Source organism: Ovis aries, chromosome 3 (assembly GCF_016772045.2).
Source record: "Ovis aries strain OAR_USU_Benz2616 breed Rambouillet chromosome 3, ARS-UI_Ramb_v3.0, whole genome shotgun sequence".
Taxonomy (NCBI): Eukaryota; Metazoa; Chordata; class Mammalia; order Artiodactyla; family Bovidae; genus Ovis; species Ovis aries.
In genome coordinates, this window is record NC_056056.1 from 61,811,300 (window position 1) to 61,830,614 (window position 19,315).

Consider the following 19,315-nt stretch of genomic DNA (forward strand, 5'->3'; position numbering starts at 1 on the left):
GTAGAACTATCATGACCCTGAAATCTCACTTGAGGTTTATATCCAGGGTGAATTATGCTGCAGTGAATATGGGGGTGGAGATATCTCTTGAGAGTAGACAAGGAGATTCTTCAATTTTTTTGTTTGTTTTTGTTTACAAAATTATTGCTGTCTATGGGCACAATGTTCTATATGAGATCTCTAGAACTTATTCATCGAGCATAACTAAATTTTACACATTGATGAAGAGTTCCCTATTTCCCCCTGACCCCAGCCCCCAAGAATCACCATTCTATTCTTTGCTTCTATGAGTCTGAGCATTTTAGAAAACTCAAAAGGTGAATTCAGAAACTGGGACACTTATAGAGGGTTGGTAGGAGCACAAAAGGTGCAGTTGGCATAGAAAACAGTATGGGTTTCTCAAAAAAAAAAAATTAGAACTACTGTATGACCCAGGAACCCTATTTCTAGGTATCTATCCAAAATACTTGAAATCAGGATCTCAAAGAGATATCTGCGCTCCCAGATTGACAACAGCCAAGATGTGGAGACAACCTCAGTGTCCATGGACAAGTGAGTGGATAAAGAAAATGTGACCTATTCATAAAATGCAGTACTATTTAGCTTCTAAAAAATAAGGAAACCCTATACTACACAGAAACACAAATAAACCTTGAGTTTCGTGAATGAATCTCATGTTTCATGAGATAAGGTTTCCCTACTTTTTCACAGAACTTTTCCATCTCTTCCTCCTCCTCCTTGCATCTCCATGTCTATTTCCTCTTTCTCTTTTCAGCCCCAGTCCCTACCACACAGGGAGAGCAATTAAGACTTTTAGATGCTGAGATGGGGGCCCAAGGGCCAACCCTGCACCCACGTGACCAATTCTGTTAGTGCTCTCAGAGGTGGTGCAGGTGAGTGAGAAGCACAGGGCCTTGGAGTTCCGAGAATGTCCATCCCACCACTGTTCTTTGTCCCTGAGTGACTTCAGTCCTTCAAACACAAGAGGTGTAGCAGGAACCTTGCAGAGGCTTGTTCCAGTTCTAACCTCTCAAAGTGCAATGCTTCTGACACCAACAGGTCTTTAAAATGCAGAAGCATAATACTCATGTAAAAGACCCTGATGCTGGGGAAACTTGAGAACAGAGAGAAGAGGGGAGCAACAGAGGATGAGATGGACATCATCTACTCAATGGACATGAGTTTAAGCAAACTCAAGAAGATAGGGAAGGACAGGGAAGCCTGGCATGCTGCAGTTCATAGGGTCACAGAGAGTCAGACCCAACTTAGTGACTGAACAAGGGCTCATGGTGGAGTTCCTTGGGCCAAAGCTCAGCTTTCTGATGATAAAATCTTCCAGTTTTTCGGCCGGAACCGCCATCTTCCAGTGATTCACCAAGATGACCAACACAAAGGGAAAGAGGCGGGGCACCTGCTACATGTTCTCCAGGCCTTTCAGAAAACATGGAGTTGTTCCTTCGGCCACATACATGCGAATCTACAGGAAGGGTGATATTGTAGATATCAAGGGAATGGGTACTGTTCAAAAAGGAATGCCCCACAAATGTTACCATGGCAAAACTGGGAGAGTCTACAGTGTTACCCAGCATGCTGTTGACATCATTGTAAACAAACAAGTTAAGGGCAAGATTCTTGCCAAGAGAATTAATGTGCGTATCGAGCATAGTAAGCACTCTAAGAGCCGAGATAGCTTCCTGAAACGTGTGAAGGAAAATGATCAGAAAAAGAAGGAAGCCAGAGAGAAAGGGACTTGGGTTCAGCTGAAGCGCCAGCCTGCTCCACCCAGAGAAGCACACTTTGTGAGGACCGATGGAAAGGAACCCGAACTGTGGAGCCCATCCCCTAAGAGTTCATGGCCGGATGGGTGTCAAAATAAAGACCTGGACGTAAAAAAAAAAAAAAAAAAAAAAAAAGAATCTTCCAGTGTTGCAACTACGCTTATAATACAATCACAGACCCTTGTGATTCTCTTATGTTTTTCAAAACTGCACAGAGGCCACTCGAGTAAATGTTCAAGAAAAGAAAGGAATTATTAGCAGCCCCTTGGAATTTATAAATTCAGTGTAAGAGATCTTAATAATTTAAGCTCTATGCCTGTAGAACTTTCAGGTTGAGCTACCTCAAATTTATAAACCTTAATTCCCTTTCCAAAGTAAAAGAAAAAAGTATTTTTCTTCTAATCTACTGCAGCAAAAAAAACCTCCCAATTTCCCACCCACATTACTCATCATCCACTCTAGCTGTTGGAAGAGATACAAATGCTTGATTATTTCTGTCAGCTATACACACCTCTTGAGACAATCACATACATAATTCTCTTAAACCAATTTCTTTTTGATTACAGAGGGTATATTTCTTGGCACTGTACAAATGTAGCCTAAGTCACCACTCAGCCTCCTCACTAATCCCTTCGGCCATCTTTATCAAAATAAACTTCCTAAACCCAATTACAAAAAATAGCCTCCAGTAAGCCTGTACCTTAACATCTGTGCACATCAGGTAACTATGTTGATATATGGTCATGGTTATGCTTTAGACAAATGATACAGCTGCATCTTCCATAATAAACATCCAGGAATATGGAGAGAATTTCATTTCAACCAATGTTGCCTTGAAAATCACCAAAGGAGATGGATAACACACAACTTTAGACACTTAATTATTAATGGTGTCGTGGCTAAAATAAAACATGAAATCAGGATGAAAGCCTAGAGTGAAGTTGAGTTTACAGGAAGTATTACAAAATTAAGAGAAGAGAAATACAGCATCAATAATTCAACAACCTGGTAGATTAAATGTGCAACCCAATCAGCCAGAAAAATCGTACCAGGTTTCTGGCTTTCGGGGATTTAGGCAAATGATTCTTCTTATTGGAAAGGGCAGCAAGAATATGTTCTCTTAATCTTTTTCCTTCTGCTCTGGAATTAGAGACAATGAGAAGAGAAAGCAGAGAATTTAAGAGGCACAGAGAAGTTCATTTTATGTGTCAAAACATCAGTAGCTTTGTTGAAACTCAAAAAGATAAAATGTGTAGAAAATTCTGACTTTCTACCCCCAAACAGAATCATCATTTTGTTAGGAATAACACAATTATTTTTGATCTCTAAAGAAGAGTGAGCGCTGAAGGGAAAATGCAAGAGGTGGTCAGCAAGGATCCTGTTAGTGTAAATACTAGATATAAATACTGAGATATTTAAAAATTCTCCCTGGACAATCAAAGCCAAGAAATCTATGTGCCCTCTGCCCACTCTGCTTAGATGGAAGGCCGGGGCCCATGCTGTGTGGCAGCAAAGCCAACGGGGCAGCTGCCTCCTTGTGGTGGTTTCCCAGGGCCCTCCCACTGCAGGACAGTCACTTTCAGTTTCCTTCCTTGGGCAGGACCTTGGGTTACAACCTCAACGAAAATAGCTTTCCCCTCCTTGGTAGTGGGGGCGGACCGTGTGAATTCCTGTGCATCCGTTTGGCATGAGTTTTACAGGTTCCTGGGCACCAGGTCTGAACCCACAGGCCCGGAATGTCCGATGCCTTCACTCGCTCTGCAAACTTAGTCGCTCAGTCACATCTGACTCTTTGTGACCCTTAGGACTCTAGCCCACCAGACTCCCCTGTCCATGGGAATGTTCAGGCAAGAATACTAGAGTGGGTTGGTTGTCATATTCCTCCTCCAGGGGATCTTTTTGACCCAGGGATTAAGCCTACATCTGTGTCTCCTACGTTGGCAGGTAGTTTCTTTACCACTGTGCCATCTACTCATGACACAGGGCCAATGGCACCCCACCCACCCCCCAGACTCAGGAACTCTCCACACCCCCCTTGCTTTGTATTTGGTCAGACATGACCTCCTCTCTGTCATAGATTAATTGACCTTAGGTGCGTGGGTTTATCTCCAGGCTCTCCGTTCTGTTCCATCGTCCTCTGTGCCTATTTTTGTGTCTGTGCCATGCTGTTTCATGACTGCAGCTTTGTAGTATAGCCTGAAGTCAGGGAATATGATACCTCAGCTTTGTTCTTTTCTCTCAAGATTGCTTTAGCAATTTCGGGTCTTCCATGGTTCCATGTGAATTTTAGGATTATTTGTTCTAGTTCTGTGTAAACTATCATGGGTATTTTGACAGGAAGTCATTGAGTCTGTAGATTGCTTTGAGTGGTATGGACATTTTAACAATATTAATTCTTCCCATGTGAAAGATACGTGATCTGTTTGATAACAAACCTTTGGAATTTATGACAACAAAAATTCTCTTCATTCAAAGCTTCCCTTATTCTACTTTGTCAAGGTAATTCAATGCCTATTTATTCAAAACATGGCCATCTACCTAGAGAAAACACTAATAGTTCAGAAGTAACCTCACTATTTGGGTCCTGGTGGAATTTCTCTCCAGCTTGTGTTTCTGTGTAAAACAGTAGTGAGCCCAGTAGTGAAGCCACTGTAAAAACTGCCGCATGTTAACCTGTGATGCTGCGTGTGCACGCCTGGCTCCATCCCCTCTCTATTTAGACAGGATGGACACACAGGAGTGCGCTGGTCCACTGGGCTGGCTGAGTGCCCAGCTGAGGGCAAGAGGGAGCCTGTTCCACCAGAGCATCTCCTGCAGGGAAGCACTATTTATGATGGAACATTTCTGGTCCTCACCGAGCCTCCTTTGCAGCATCACAGTGCTGAGTTGCTCTTGTGCCTAAAGACATTTTCAGTGCTTTCGAGTGATGTCTCCAACCCAACTTTTGCTCTTGCACACGTTTTACGCATCCTTAACTCCAACCCTGAGTTTCCCACTGTCCTCGCTCGAGCCTTATCCACAGCCACCTTTGGCATCAGCATCTTGTCAGGGGCAGAGGAGAGAGGAGGGCAGAGCTGACAGAGAACAACACTTCCACAGGGGGGAGATTTTCAGAACCTATCCACCCACCCACCCAAAACCAGTACTCAACATGGAAGAGGGACCGTGTCGCTCCTTGCAAAAATATTTTCACAAATTGCATCAGCCCCTTCTGTCGATGATACTAGTACTTCCCATGGCTGTGTCTTAAAAGGGAATTATTAGTTAAGAATAACCTGCTTAGTTGTTTGGAAGGCTCTAGAACATAAAGCTGCACATATTGCACACATCTGTGTGTACATACACAACAGCACACACACACACACACACACACTTTCCATGGAATGGGATTCGAGATGATTTTGATAATTTCTCTATTTATGGTTTTCTATATTTTCCAAATTTTCTATAGGATAAGAAAAAGAAAGGAGGAAATAAAGAGGCAGGGAAGAATGAGAGAGAAAAGGAGACAAAAGGAGAAGGAAGAGGAGGGATGAGGTGACGGGAGCAGGGAGAGAGAGAGAGATGCACTGTCTTAAAGCTGCTCCTTTCAGAAAAAGAAGTCAATTGTGATAAAAGCCCTCCTCTCAGATGCCTCAAAGGAAGCTTCTAGGAAAACTGGGCAATGTACTTCCACGGGCCAGCATCCCCTCTCTCATGCCTGTTACTAAATCAGACATTTTCCCAGAAGAAATGGTAAAGGTCATGTTTCCTTTTCACTCACTCAGGACAAAAGACATTTAAGATCCTTCTAATACAGGTTAGCAACGGTCCAGCTAGAGGCTCTTTTTTGGCACCGAGTTTAATGCTGATTTTCCAGGTCAACCTTCAGATGCTCAGTGGTAATCACTGTGAAAACAACAGCAACAAAATTAATAACCAGCTCTGCTTCATTTCTCCCTTCCTTCAGACACACGAGGATTGTTCTATGGCCACTGAAAAATCAATGCTTTCGAGAAGAATACTAACTCACACTCTAGTGAGCAACACTGTTAGCAGGACAAAGAATGCTCTGAAATGCAGTTCACCTACATGTGGCGCTTCCTAGGTGGTGCTAGTGGTAAAGGACCTGCTTGCCAATGCAGGAGACATGAGAGATGAGGGTTTGATCCCTGGGCCAGGAAATCCCCTGGAGGAGGACATGGCAACCCGTCCCAGTATTCTTGCCTGGGAAATTCCATGTGCAGAGGAGCCTGGCAGGCCACAGTCCACAGGGTCGCAAAGAGCTGGATATGACTGAAGCAACTTAGCACACACGCATGTATCTTGGGCTTTAAAAATGCTCTTAGTGTCAGAATCCGCATCGTGCACCACGTCCTGCTGTGTCGGCAGGACCAGCCATCTCATAAGGAAAACAGGTTCACAGTCCGCGAGCCTCACCAATACAGATGGGACCCAGGGACTGAGCGCCGATTTATGCTGATGGATACTCTTTGTCACCCAGCCCTACAGGCTGTGGCCGTACGAAACTTAACAATGGATGAAGCCAAGCATGAAAGGTGCTTTCATTCGATGAAGCAGAGACAGAGCGGGAAGCCGACTAGTCTGTCAGAAAAAGAGAATGTTCTCCCCAGACTAATCCATCAGCTTTCACACCTCCTGAGGCTCACATGCAGGCGAAACCATGGATGGGGTTTCTCTTACATCAAAAATATACTGCCTTTTAAAAAGCCCATATAAAATCACTCTTATATTAAACACAGCTGCTTCCATGTACACCCACTGATACCACGGGGAGAAAGGACCGACAGCTCCTTATAACAGGATTTAAGCATCCCAGAGCCTGCTGGCTTCACCAAGAAGCATAAATTTCCTGCCACTTCTACATTAGTTTTTCATGTTGTCGTATTTTCAATGAAATAGTTATGCCAAACAATATTTCACTCTCACACACACCTTCTTCCTTCTCTAGTGTATATATTAATATGTCCACATGCTTACAAGAGCTAATAGCCCAGTACTGCATCTAGCCTGGACCCAGGGCTGTATTGGGATCTGTAATAAATCACACCAAGAGAGCAGCAATCTTAATAGTGCGACCTAAATGGGCTTCCCAGGTGACGCTAGTGGTAAAGTACCTGTCTGCCCATGCAGGAGACAGGAGAGACATAGGTTTGATCGCTTGGTCAGAAAGGTCCCCTGGAGGAGGGCATGGCGACCCACTCCAGTATTCTTGCCTGGAGAATCCCATGGATAGAGGAACCTGGAGGGCCATAGTTCATGTGGTCACAAAAGAGTCGGACACGACTTAGCACACAAACATGACAATATGAATACATATCTGTCTCCTGAAAAAATTGTACAATAATAAAGATGATACAGAAATAGTTGTAGATAGGTATCCGTCTGACTTAGTTACTGTCTAAAGATTCCTGTTTTTCTCTTCTGTCTAAACATTTTCTCATATGTATGTTTTTAATATACCTCCCTTGTTTTACAGAATTATACATAGTCAGGTTAGAAAAATGATAAACCAACATAATGAAGAGTGTTCATGCTCAGTCTTGTCTGACCCTTTGTGACCCCATGCACAGCAGTTTCTCCGGGTAAAAGAGTTAAACTAAATATGTTCTCTTGTTTTGTTGTTTAGTCACTAAGTCATGTCTGACTCTTTTGCAACCCCGTGGACTGTAGCCCGCCAGGCTCCTCTGTCCATGGGATTCTCTAGACAATAATACTGGTGTGGGTTGCCATTCCATCCTCCAGGGGATCTTACTGACCCAGGGATTGAACCCACGTCTCCTCCATTGGTAGGCTGACCATCCAAGATGGTCAGGCCCAAATAAATCCTTGACTCCTTTGTCCACCTGCCACCGTCCATGATAACAAGAGTAGTGTTGACTTTGGAGGGAGGCACAGGTGCTCCCCCTGAGTGCCGAACAGGTGCAAAGTCAGCGTCTCTTCGTCCCAAGTCCACTCTCTTGGGGAAGGACCCTGATTGGCTCAGATTCAGGAAGTTGCTCTGGCCGGGGATCAGGCTCTTGATTTGAAATCACTGTTTCTCCTTCTGGGAACAGGAGGAATAGAAGCAAGACGATTCCCAGCAAGAAGCAGGATGGGAGAGGACAGCTGGAGAACTGAATCATTTGGGTTACATGGACGTTAACTTGATAGCTTCATTAACCTCAGTGACTATATTAAGAAAATCAATATGTGTGAAACACACTTTCCCAGCTATACGGAGAAACTGGAATATTCTGTGGGGACTTCCCTGGTGACTCAGTGGCTGAGACTCCAAGCTGCCAATGCTGGGGGCTTGGGTTCGATCCCTGGTCAGGAAGCTAGGTCCCGTGTGCCACAACTAAAGATCCCGTGTGCAGCACCTAAGACCCAGTGCAGCCAAATAAATATGAAGAAAGAGTATATTTTGTGTTCTAATGCCAAAACCCGAGCAACCAGACTGATTTCAGACAATGAAACAGATTCTTTATTTTTCTGTTTTCATTCATTACCCTCTGAGCCTATGTTTCTCAAAAACCTGAGCCTTAAGTGGATAGTTTATGAGTCACCGTTTTATTGAAAGGATAATCCTGTCAGGGTGGCAGAGCCAACACAATGAGCCCGCCCCGCGCAGCCCACCCAGCTCTCCTCCCTGAATGTGACTGACAGCTTGATCCAGGGAGACACACTGGAAAAAGCCTCAGTTATGACATGTGGGAGGGGCCCTCCGATGGGGCAGAAGGAGGACAATTCATCCACAGTTTTCCCACTCCCTCTGGCTGGAGGTCTACCTCCTACAAGATCAGCTTCCCATGCTTCCAGGCTACACACCTGGGCCGGAACGCAGGGGATGGCCAGATGGAACCTGTGAGAAGGCAGAGCTGGAACCAGAGACTGGGAGGGTCCAAGGAGATCCAGCGGAATCTGATCCAAGCCACTTGCCAGGTCTAGAAAAAAACATGTGGTTCCTGCAACTCTTGAAGGCAAAGTCAAGGACGCATTTAAATATCAGCACCATCTGCTAAATCTTGTCCTAGAAAATGTAACATTCAGTCCGTGCAGATTTATCTCAAGTCTGGGTGGGTTTCATCTGAGCATTCTTTTTGTGTGAAAAAAATCAAAAAACAGAAACAAAATTAAAGTCTCCCTCTAGCGTCCAAACTACTATCTCATGATTCTGTTGAATATTAAGTGGAGAAATAAAATCAGATGGCAGAGTATTATTTAATCTTCTAGAGAAAATATTTCAAATTTCTGGGTGATAATGAGTTGTTTAATGTAAGGCAGGGACAGTGAACATTTTCTGTAAGGGCAGAGGGTAAATATTTAGGTGTTCAGAGAACATGCAGTCTGTTATATGTTTTCCTCTGTTTTTTGTTTTGCTTTAACAACCCTTTAAAAACATAAAAATTACTGTCACTTCATTGACCAGACAAAAGTGGATCACACCTGGTTTACTGCTTGCTGATCCCTAGTAGAGGTGCCTCCTATTATTAAAAGATGAAATTATTTATGTCATATGTTTATAATAAATAGTATTTAGTTATTGCATTATATGTTTTATATACATATGCTTATAACACTGATACAGTCTGTCTTTAAAGAGAAACATATATAATGCCAAATGCTTTGCAAGTATTAATTTAAATGTTTATGCTTGTGTTAGCATTCTGAAGAAGAATCATGGTATTTTGGTAGATTTCCAAGATTTAGAAGAGCCTATGTCTCAGAGCAGAAATTCTCAGCAAAATTTCCCTAAAAAGAAGGTCTTTTAGCTCTAACCAGAATGTTTCCATTAGACTTCTTTTTAAGACTTCCTGCCTTATAGCCAGATGGTGCTAACTGTTTTTGAATTACACAGTCTATTGAAATTTATTTAAAATTTTAATCTACATGTGGCAATTCTGCTCTTTGGAGATACAAATACTTACACACAGCACTATTCACAATAGCTAAAAAGTGGAAACCACCCAAATCCACTGACAAATGGATTAACAAAGTGTGTGCAGGGACTATTACTGAGCCATGAAAAGGAGGGAAGTACAGATGAGCTTGGTCAGCATTGTGATCAGTGAGAGAACACACGCTCCCTTTGTGTGCAATGTTCCAAACAGGCAAGTCCACAGAGATATTGATAGAAGGTAGGTTCAGGGTTTCTGGGATGAGGGGCCAAGAGTAGTGACTGCTGGTGTCTACAGGGTTTCTTTCTGGGATGATGAATCATCCTGTATCAGATGGTAATAGTGGTTGTACAATTCTGTGAATGCTTTAAAAACACTGAATTGTACCCTTAAAATGGTGGATTTTATGAAACATGAAGTACAGTTGATCTTTAAACAATACGATGGTTGAGGACATCAACCACCTCCTCCCCAGCATCTAGTCAAAAATTGAGTATAACTTTACGGTCAGCTCTCCTTTTGCTACTGAGTCCATGCTTATTCTGGTCAGCCCACGACAGGGCAATAAATTGAGACGAGTTTTTAGGACAAGGAATAGTGACATTATCCAGAAGACCAGTAGACCCAGGAGATGGTGGGCTTGTGCGTCAGAACCATCATATCTGAGTTAGGATTCAGAGCCCATTTATACTAAAGGGGAGGGAGGAAAGTCAGACACTTCTGGGTTCCCATCAGCCTCCAGGAGAACAGGTTAATTTCTTCCACCTGTAGGCACTCACAGGTGGGCCTCATCAGGAGGATTCTTTGGAGCTAAACAGAGGTGTTTTGGCTTAATGCTCACTACCTGGGAGGCAAGGGTCCCCGAGATGGCCACTGTGTAGAATTTAGGCTGACAGGCAGTGTCTCTTTAGTGACTAACCTGTAATGGGTATGAAGGTTCTTCCCTGTTCACTTCCTGCCATTGCTTCCTGACAAAGTTTCACACCTACCAGTCATGTGGTGCTGCCTTATTTACTATTAAACAAAATCCAGGAATAAAAGGACCATCCCCCAAACCTGTGTGGTTCGAAGGTCAACTGTATATCTTAATTAACTACTACTTAAAAATGGCTGCACACTGAAGAATTGACACCAAAGAATTGATGTCCTTGAACTGTGGTGCTGGAGAAGACTCCTTGAACTGCAAGGAGACCAAAGCAGTCAATCCTAAAGGAAATCAACCCTGAATAGTCATTGGAAAGACTGATGCTGGAGCTGAAGCTCCAATCCTTTGGACACCTGACTTGAAGAACCAACTCATTGGAAAAGACCCTATGCTGGGAAAGATTGGGGGCAGGAGGAGAGGGGAGCAACAAAGGATAAAAGTTGGGTGGCATCATTGACTCAATGGACATGAGTTTGAGCGAACGCTGGGAGACAGTGAAGGACAGGGAAGCCTGGTGTGCTGCAGTCCATGGGGTCAAAAAGAGTCAGACACGACTGAGCGACTGAAAGACAACGATTTAACAAGAAGAAAACAAAGACACACAAATCGTAAATGTAAGATAATGAATCTTAAGGGAATACATCCTCATCATCAGCACCCAGATCAAGAGATAGAATATTTCTACCACATCAGAAACAACCATCCTCTTCAATATTCCCCACTCTCCTGACACTGTGCATTAGGTTTTTTACCCCTATTTGGCATTAAATTATTATCTTTTGTATAGAATTACTAAAGATATACCCATTTGTGTCTGGCTTCAGCATAATATCACCCAACATAACATACATGAGATTCATCTATATGGTTGCATGGCCCATTCATCCTCAGTGATGGATATTATTCCATTGGGTAAATATAACCAACTCCACACGTTCTACTGTTGATGGATATTTACACGGTTTCTTGATTTTGGCTACTGCACTGCTGTGATCGTTCCTATAAATATATGTATACTTTTGATGAATGTGTGTGCCTTTCTGTTGTTTATATTCTTAGGAATGGAAATGCTGAAATCTGAATTATGCAAATGCTGAAATTTAGTGAACTCTGCGTTTTCTGACAAGAAGTATATAAAAATTCCAGTCACTCCACTCCATCCTTGCAAACGCTTTTACACACCCACACGTGCCTGTGCATGCACGTGAGCCTCTGCCAAGATTTTGATCAGGACAGCGCTGAGTCTATAGATCAGTTCTGAGGAACTGACGTCTTAATATTTCATCTTTCAAATTATGAACATGGTGTATTTTCCCATTTGTTTAGGTCTCTTTAATTCTCTCAAAATGTCTTATAGAAATTAACATTAGTCCTGCATGTCTTTTATTAAATCATCCCTAGGTATTTCATGCTGCAGGTAATAACAGTCCTGTGTATTAAGCAAGACACCCCCAAAAAGAATGAGAATGCACCCTCGAATTAGAGACAAGTGGGTTGTTTTCCACATGCCTGTTTACAACAGTGGGGGTGAGTGGAGGGAACCCCAAGAGGGCATGCACAAAGAGCAGTTATGCAGCCAAAGAGTAATGAGGGGAGGGGCTCCAAGACCCCCAAACAGACCTTTCCAGGAGAAGAGAGGAGAGTGTGGTCCAGGGACCGAGCGGGTGACCTCAGTCCGTGGGGAGCTGCTTCTACATCCGTCTCCCTGAACCTCATCTCCATTCCCTTTGTTTCATCTGGTGGAGAGTTTTAGCTTCAAACCAGTGCCTCAGTTCAGCTCAGGATTTCTTCAAAACTTGCCCTTTGAACTCCATCCTCACTGTGCAGTCTCTGTCCTCCTCTTCAGGTTTTAGATTCACTGGGGACATTTCTGCCCAGAAAGCTCATCACTGCCCTCTGCTGGCCGCCATCCCAGACTTGAGCGCTGAATTTCTGAATTGTCAATCTAACTGCCTACTTAGGTCTCTGCTTCATCTGACAGTTGACCCCATAGGCAAAGGAATGAAACGGGACCACTTTCTCGCACTGGACAAAAATCAACTTCAAACGAGTTTTAAAGACTGGAATGAAGACCTGGAACCATAGGACCCCTAGAAGAGAACACAGGCAGTACACTCTTTGATATCAATTTCAGCAAGGATTTTTTTTTTTTTAATTTTACATCAAAAACAAAAATAAACAAGTGGGGCTACATCAAACTAAACAGCTTCTGTACAGCAAAGCTGTGGTGCAAAAACCACCAACATAAGAAAAAGGCAACCTAATAGAAGGAAATATTTTCAAATCCTATATCTGATAAGGGGTTAATATCCAAAGTATATGGAGAACTCATATAACTCAATAGGAAAAAAAAAAAAACAAGCAATTTATGACTCTGTCTATCAAAATTGTGAACATACCTTCCTGTAGCCTGCAATTCACAGGGCAGACCGGTTTACAAAATTTTCCAAAACAATTCCCCCCCCCCAAAAAAATAAAGACTTTATAGCAGAGGAGGCTCCTTAATTATGGTGCATCTATGCAATGAAATAAAGAGTCATCGTCCAAAAGAATGGGTGAGAAGGAATAGATTGTGGATAGATAGATGGATAGATTGCGAAGAACAGTGAGGTGAAAAACCAAAAAATAAAAAAGCAAGTTGCAGAGTATTGTGTTTAGAATGAACTCTTTGAGTAAATAAAATAGTAGGAGGATAGATGATAGATGGATGATAGGTCAATAGACAGACAGTAGACCTATGCATAAACATGCATAACTTTTTAAAGGAAAGATATACTAGAAATCTAACAACTTTTTTCCCTTAAGAGAGAAGAGCTGACAGTAGGAAAGAAAGGGAGAAAGACTTCATCTTCCATCCTATATGCCTCTGTGCTTTTAAATTTTTTCTTACTTTCAATTTTCAATTAATGCCAGCAAGTTCATCAAACCATTTAACTGTGTCCACTTTTTTTTCCTGTGTCCCAGAAACTTCAGTAATTCTGAAAGAATCTACCAAGGAATTTGACCCTGGGGGAGTGAATTTCCAGAGGATGGGACTCTGTGTCTTAGAACAAGTTTATTTTTCTCCCCTGGAATATTTTTTGTTCTGTTTTGTTTTCAGATACACTTACCCAAAATTATAGTCCTGGCCTTTGTGAGAGATGAATTTCACTGCATTCTTCCTCCTCACCTGGCAAGGAAGGAGGAAGGTGAGGGTTGGTCCAGACAAGCCCTCTCCCCATGGCCCACACACCTGCTCTCAGGCCCTGTGTGCACTTGGCCCCTTCAAAACAGTAAACGCACTCCTAATCCTTTTGTGACTGCACACGATTGAGCTTATGTCCACCAATGATGAGATTCTGTTATGTCCCCAGGGAAACTGAGCAGTGAGTCAGGCTTTCCCTGAAAAGATTTCTATTGTGGAGAGAAATGAATGCCCACTGCGGGGGTCCAAACGGTAAACCAATACACCCAACAGGTGTTCAGGGTGTAGGGAGCTGGCCCTGGGACTGGTTCTTTCTCCAAGGACAACACAGGTCTGTAATAATATCAGCCAGGGCCCACGTTCCCACAGCCACTGCCAAAATCTACCACCCAGGACGTGCGTATAAAGCGCACACCTTTTTAGCACTGTTCCAAGGCTGAATAAATCCCAGTGGGCAGTGGTTTGAGTGCAGAAGAGTTTCTGAGCTGCTCCTGCTGTTGGCATCCTGCCCCCCACAAACCACCCTCTAGGACTGGCCAGTGTGCTCTCTGCCCATGTCAATCAGAGCCTGATGTGAACAGGAGATGTAAGCCCCCCAGAGGGGCCCTCTCACATTAGAACAAAACCCAAACTCACTTCCAGACCCAAAGCATCTTGACCTGACCCTCGCCTACCTGTCTGACCTTGCCCCTGATCATCAAGCTCGGAGGCTCAGGCTCCTATAGTTCCAAGAGCTACTCCAGCCCCTAGTCTTAGGACCTTCAGCTCCTTCTGCCCAGAATTCCACTGCCAAGTCTTCAAGCCAACCTGGCTCCTTCGGGTCTAAACCCACTCCCTTGGAGAGCGTGCTTGTGAATTGTTTCTTGGCCAGCATCCTGCTGCATCCCACCACTAACTCTCCTGGTCTTCCTCATGACAGAGCACCTTCTGTAACCTTGCATCCTGTTTTGTTACTATCTGTGTCACCGTACCAGAAAGCTTCATCCTACAGCACCAACTCTTCAGCAGAGCCTAGCACATGGGAGGCGCTCAGTGACTCTGCTTTGGACAATGGATAGATGAATGGGTAGCAGGATGGAAGCATGCATGCATAGATGGATTTGCACAAGGATGGATGGATGGAGGGATGAATGGATGGATGATGGATGGATAAATGGATAGAAGGATGGAGGGATGGATGGAGGCATAGGTGGATGCACAGATGCATGGATGGAATTCACACATGAACAAATAAGTACCATCTAGCTACCTAGTGCATTCAGACAAAAAGCTCCATTGTGACCTAGTCCTCAACTATCTAAGTGCTTGTACCCTGTATTTCACTCCAGTGGATCCACAAACCCACCACCATTTTCAAATGCAATCCAGACATGAACAGCAGTCCAGCCTTCTCTGGCCACTTCCTCCTGGGGAATTCACCATCCTTCCCATTGACTAGTCCAGCTAGACATCCTAAGGCATTTGAACATCGGTAACAGAAGCAATATAACTATTTAACATTTTAGCTGTGATTAACAATTAAACACACATCATGCAGATAATCATGATTTAAGTTCTGGGTGTGCTCCTCAAGAGGTCATGAACATTAAGTGTCACTGAAAGTCCAAATCAAAATTTCAGAAATTATCATTCCTTGTAAAGGAATGTTTCTTGCATCTCACTCTTTTCCTCCAGAACAAACAGAAGCAAACAGACCTCGTAAACTTTAAATTTAATGCTGCAGATTAGAGCAAGCATCTTTGGAAGACACTTGAAAGTGAAAGTGTTGATCACTGGTGTTCAACTCTGTGCGGCCCCATGGACTGTAGACAGCCAGGCTCCTCTGTCCATGGAATTCTCCAGGCAAGAATACTGGAGTGGATAGCCATTCCCTTCTCCAGGGTATCTTCCTGACACAGGGATGGAACCCAGGTCTCTGCATTGCAGGCAGATTCTTTACCATCTGAGCCACCAGGGAAACCCAAGGAGACACTTGGTTTAACATTTTTTTTAATGTAGTAACATACACATATGTAACTTGGTACACTTTTTAGATGACCAGTTTAACATATAATAATGTTATAGCTTATTTGGACAGTTATAAATTTGCTAATCTAATTTCATAATCCAATTCATCAGTTGCTCAGTCATGTCCGACTCTTTGAGACCCCATGGACTGCAGCACCCCAGGCTTCCCTGTCCATCACCAACTCCTGGAGTTTACTCAAACTCATGTCCATTGAGTCAGTAATAGCATCCAACCATCTCATCCTCTGTCAAACCCTTCTCCTCCTGCCTTCAATCTTTCCCAGCATCAGGGTCTTTTCAAATGACTCAGCTCTTCATATCAGGTAGCCAAAGTATTGGAGTTTCAGCTTCAATATCAGTCCTTCCAATGAACATTCAGGACTGATTTCCTTTAGGAGGGACTGGTTGGATCTCCTTGCAGTCCAAGGGACTCTCAAGAGTCGTCTCCAACACCACACTTCAAAAGCATCAATTCTTTGGCACTCAGCTTTCTTTATAATCCAACTCTCGCATCCAAACATGACTACTGGAAAAACCATAGCCTTGACTAGATGGACCTTTGTTGGCAAAATAATGTCTCTGCTTTTTAATATGCTGTCTAGGTTGGTCATAACTTTTCTTCCAAAGAGTAAGAGTCTTTATTTCATGGCTGCAGTCACCATCTGCAGTGATTTTGGAGCCCAAAAACATAAAGTCTGACACTGTTTCCACTGTTTCTCCATCTATTCACCATGAAGTGATGGGACCAGATGCCATGATCTTCGTTTTCTGAATGTTGAGCTTTAAGCCAACTTTTTCACTCTCCTCTTTCACTTTTATTAAGAGGCTCTTTAGTTCTTCTTCACTTTCTGCCATAAGGGTGGTATCATCTGCATATCTGAGGTTATTGATATTTCTCCCAGCAATCTTGATTCCAGCTTGTGCTTCATCCAGCCCAGCGTTTCTCATGAGGTACTCTGCATATAAGTTAAATAAGGAAGGTGGCAATATACAGCCTTGACGTGCTCCTTTTCCTATTTGGAACCAGTCTTTTGTCCCATGTCCATTTCTAACCGTTGCTTCCTGACCTGCATACAGGTTTCTCAAGAGGCAGATCAGGTGATCTGGTATTCCCATCTCTTGAAGAATTTTCCACAGTTTATTGTGATCCACACAAAGGCTTTGGTACAATCAATAAGGCAGAAGTAGACTTTTTTCTGGAACTCTCTCGCTTTTTCAATGATCCAACGGCAGTTTGATCTCTGGTTCCTCCAATTCATAATCTGATCTAATTTCATAATCTAAAATCATTGCTATAAAACATGGAGGATCTAGTCAATCTATAGACCTGATTCTGGGTATTCAAAGTGAGCATCTTGGGACTTACCTGCCCTCACCTCATAGTGGAGGAACAAAGTAGTGGCTATGAGGTTTTGAACCTTGACCAGTTGGATTCAAAGCCCTGAGTTATTCTGGGCTCTGATGGCTTACTCTCCAGGATTCTTATTTCTTCCCTGTAAAACAGGTAATGATGGCAGCTATCTGGCAGGACTGAGAGGAGGATTTTTAAATCATAGTGATACAAGTAAAGCACTTAAAAATGAATAAAACGAACAGATTTTAGCAAATGTGCAAGGGCACAGACAGTCTGACTGCAAGGACATTTCTTAGATATTTATTTATTTATTTGGCTGTGCCAGGTCTTAATTGTGGAATGCGGGATATTGTCCCCTGACCAGGGGTTGAACCGGGGACCCCCTGCATTGGGTGTGCAGAGTCTTAGCCACTGGACCACCAGGGAAGTTCCCGCAAGAACATTTTATACAGCAGTTTTGTGTAAGCACCCAGGTAGTTCAATTAAACTAGCAAAAGGAAACAAAAAGGCTTGGTTAACAATAGTAAGTAGATGCAATCCTAAGCAAACAAAATAAATCCCATTGCTTTCTTAACCTTTTGACTTTTATCCCATCGGAATTCTATGTACACTCTAGACCAGGGATGGCCACCAGGCTCTTTTAGCAAACACTTTTCAGTGAGGGGTGATGCTCTGGAAAAAGGTTGAAAGAATTCCTAGGACTCATCTGGGGGCATTGGGAAGATGTCCGGGCAGTTACTGAGGTCACTCCAGGAATAGGAGAAGCTACTGCAGCTGCCACAGAGCCACTGCTCTTTGTCCTTGTAATTCCAAATGGCTTGCCAGGACCAGGAAATAGGCAGCCATGGGCTGAAACAGTGGAACCAAGGGCCAGGCTGTGGTCTGGGAAGACGGACCAGAGGGGATGATCAGGGTGCCCATTGGCCACTTCCCTCACCTCCCTCCCTTTGCCTGAAAGCTGAGCGAAGCCGCATCCCTGCCCACCTTAAGCAGGTCCTATTTCAAGGGAACCAAGGGGCAGGACCAGAGAGGAGCTGCTCCCCAGCCTCCTCCACAGGCACAGGTCCGGGCTTCAGGACGCAGGTGGAAGAAGAGCCTGCAAGGAGTTCTCGGGGCCAGCACACAGGAGCAGAGATCAAGGTTGGTGAGCCACCTGGGGTCCTTCCCCGCCAGCTCAGCCCCTGTGGAGGAGGACGAGCAAGTGGCCAGGAGAGGGATGGGCTGGCCGCTTGCGCCTGCTCATACAGAAATAACATTTTTCTCAAAGATAGGAGGCAGAAAATTACTTTCCACCCCTCATCCCAGACTTTCCTGAAGCCTCTGTCCCTGGATCCCAGGAAGCCTTCCTAGGGGTTCACCTGGGATCCCCTGAGCAAATTCCAGGTCTATCCCTCCCTGCAAAAGGCCAGGCTGCTACCTCCACCCATCAAAGCAAGTCCCCAGGGAACACAGAGGTGTTTCTAGTGTGGGCCCAGATCCCCCAGGAAGTTGGGCCAGGCTCTTTGCCCAGGGTCTTACCCCAAACTCAGGCCCCTGCTGTTCACTGGAAGTGTTTTGAAAAGAACAGACAGACAAACGGACGGCAGATCCAGGGCCCAGGCTGGCAGTCCACAGAGCCAGGTGACCAGAGGCCTTCTCGGCTTTGCTTGTGGCTGCAGGAAGGGGCCCCACACCCCAGGCCAAGAAAGGGCTGGGCAGTTGCAGACCCAGAAGGTTAGGAGAGCCCTTTATGGGGCGATGGGGAGGATGGCCAGCAGGAGGGTATCACAGGATCCCCAAGCCTCAGCCCAAGGGGACGGATTGACCAAGGCCTCAGGAGAGAAGGAGGCTGAGGCAGTGGTTTAACAGCCGTAACCAAGTCAGACTCCCATCGTGTGAGTCCTCAGACCAGCACGGGAGGCCCCAGGTGAACGGGACGGGGCTCCTCACATAGAAGCTCAAACTAGTTTGTTTCTAGATTTCTAGATTTCCAAAGCAAGGTTTGCTCAAGTTCCGCTATTTCTGTATGCCACTGAAATTGCTTTTTACTAAACTGAATATGGGAGAAGGCAATGGCAACCCACTCCAGTACTCTTGCCTGGAAAATCCCATGAGCGGAGGAGCCTGCCTGGTAAGACTGAGCAAGTTCACTTTCACGCATTGGAGAAGGAAATGGCAACCCACTCCAGTATTCTTGCCTGGAGAATC

The 19,315-nt window shown here is 44.1% G+C and overlaps 1 pseudogene; it reads left to right on the forward strand.

Moving 5' to 3' along the window:
• Positions 1–1,339: 1,339 nt before the first annotated feature.
• On the forward strand, positions 1,340–1,876 carry LOC106991018 (large ribosomal subunit protein eL21-like; annotated as a pseudogene).
• Positions 1,877–19,315: the final 17,439 nt, after the last annotated feature.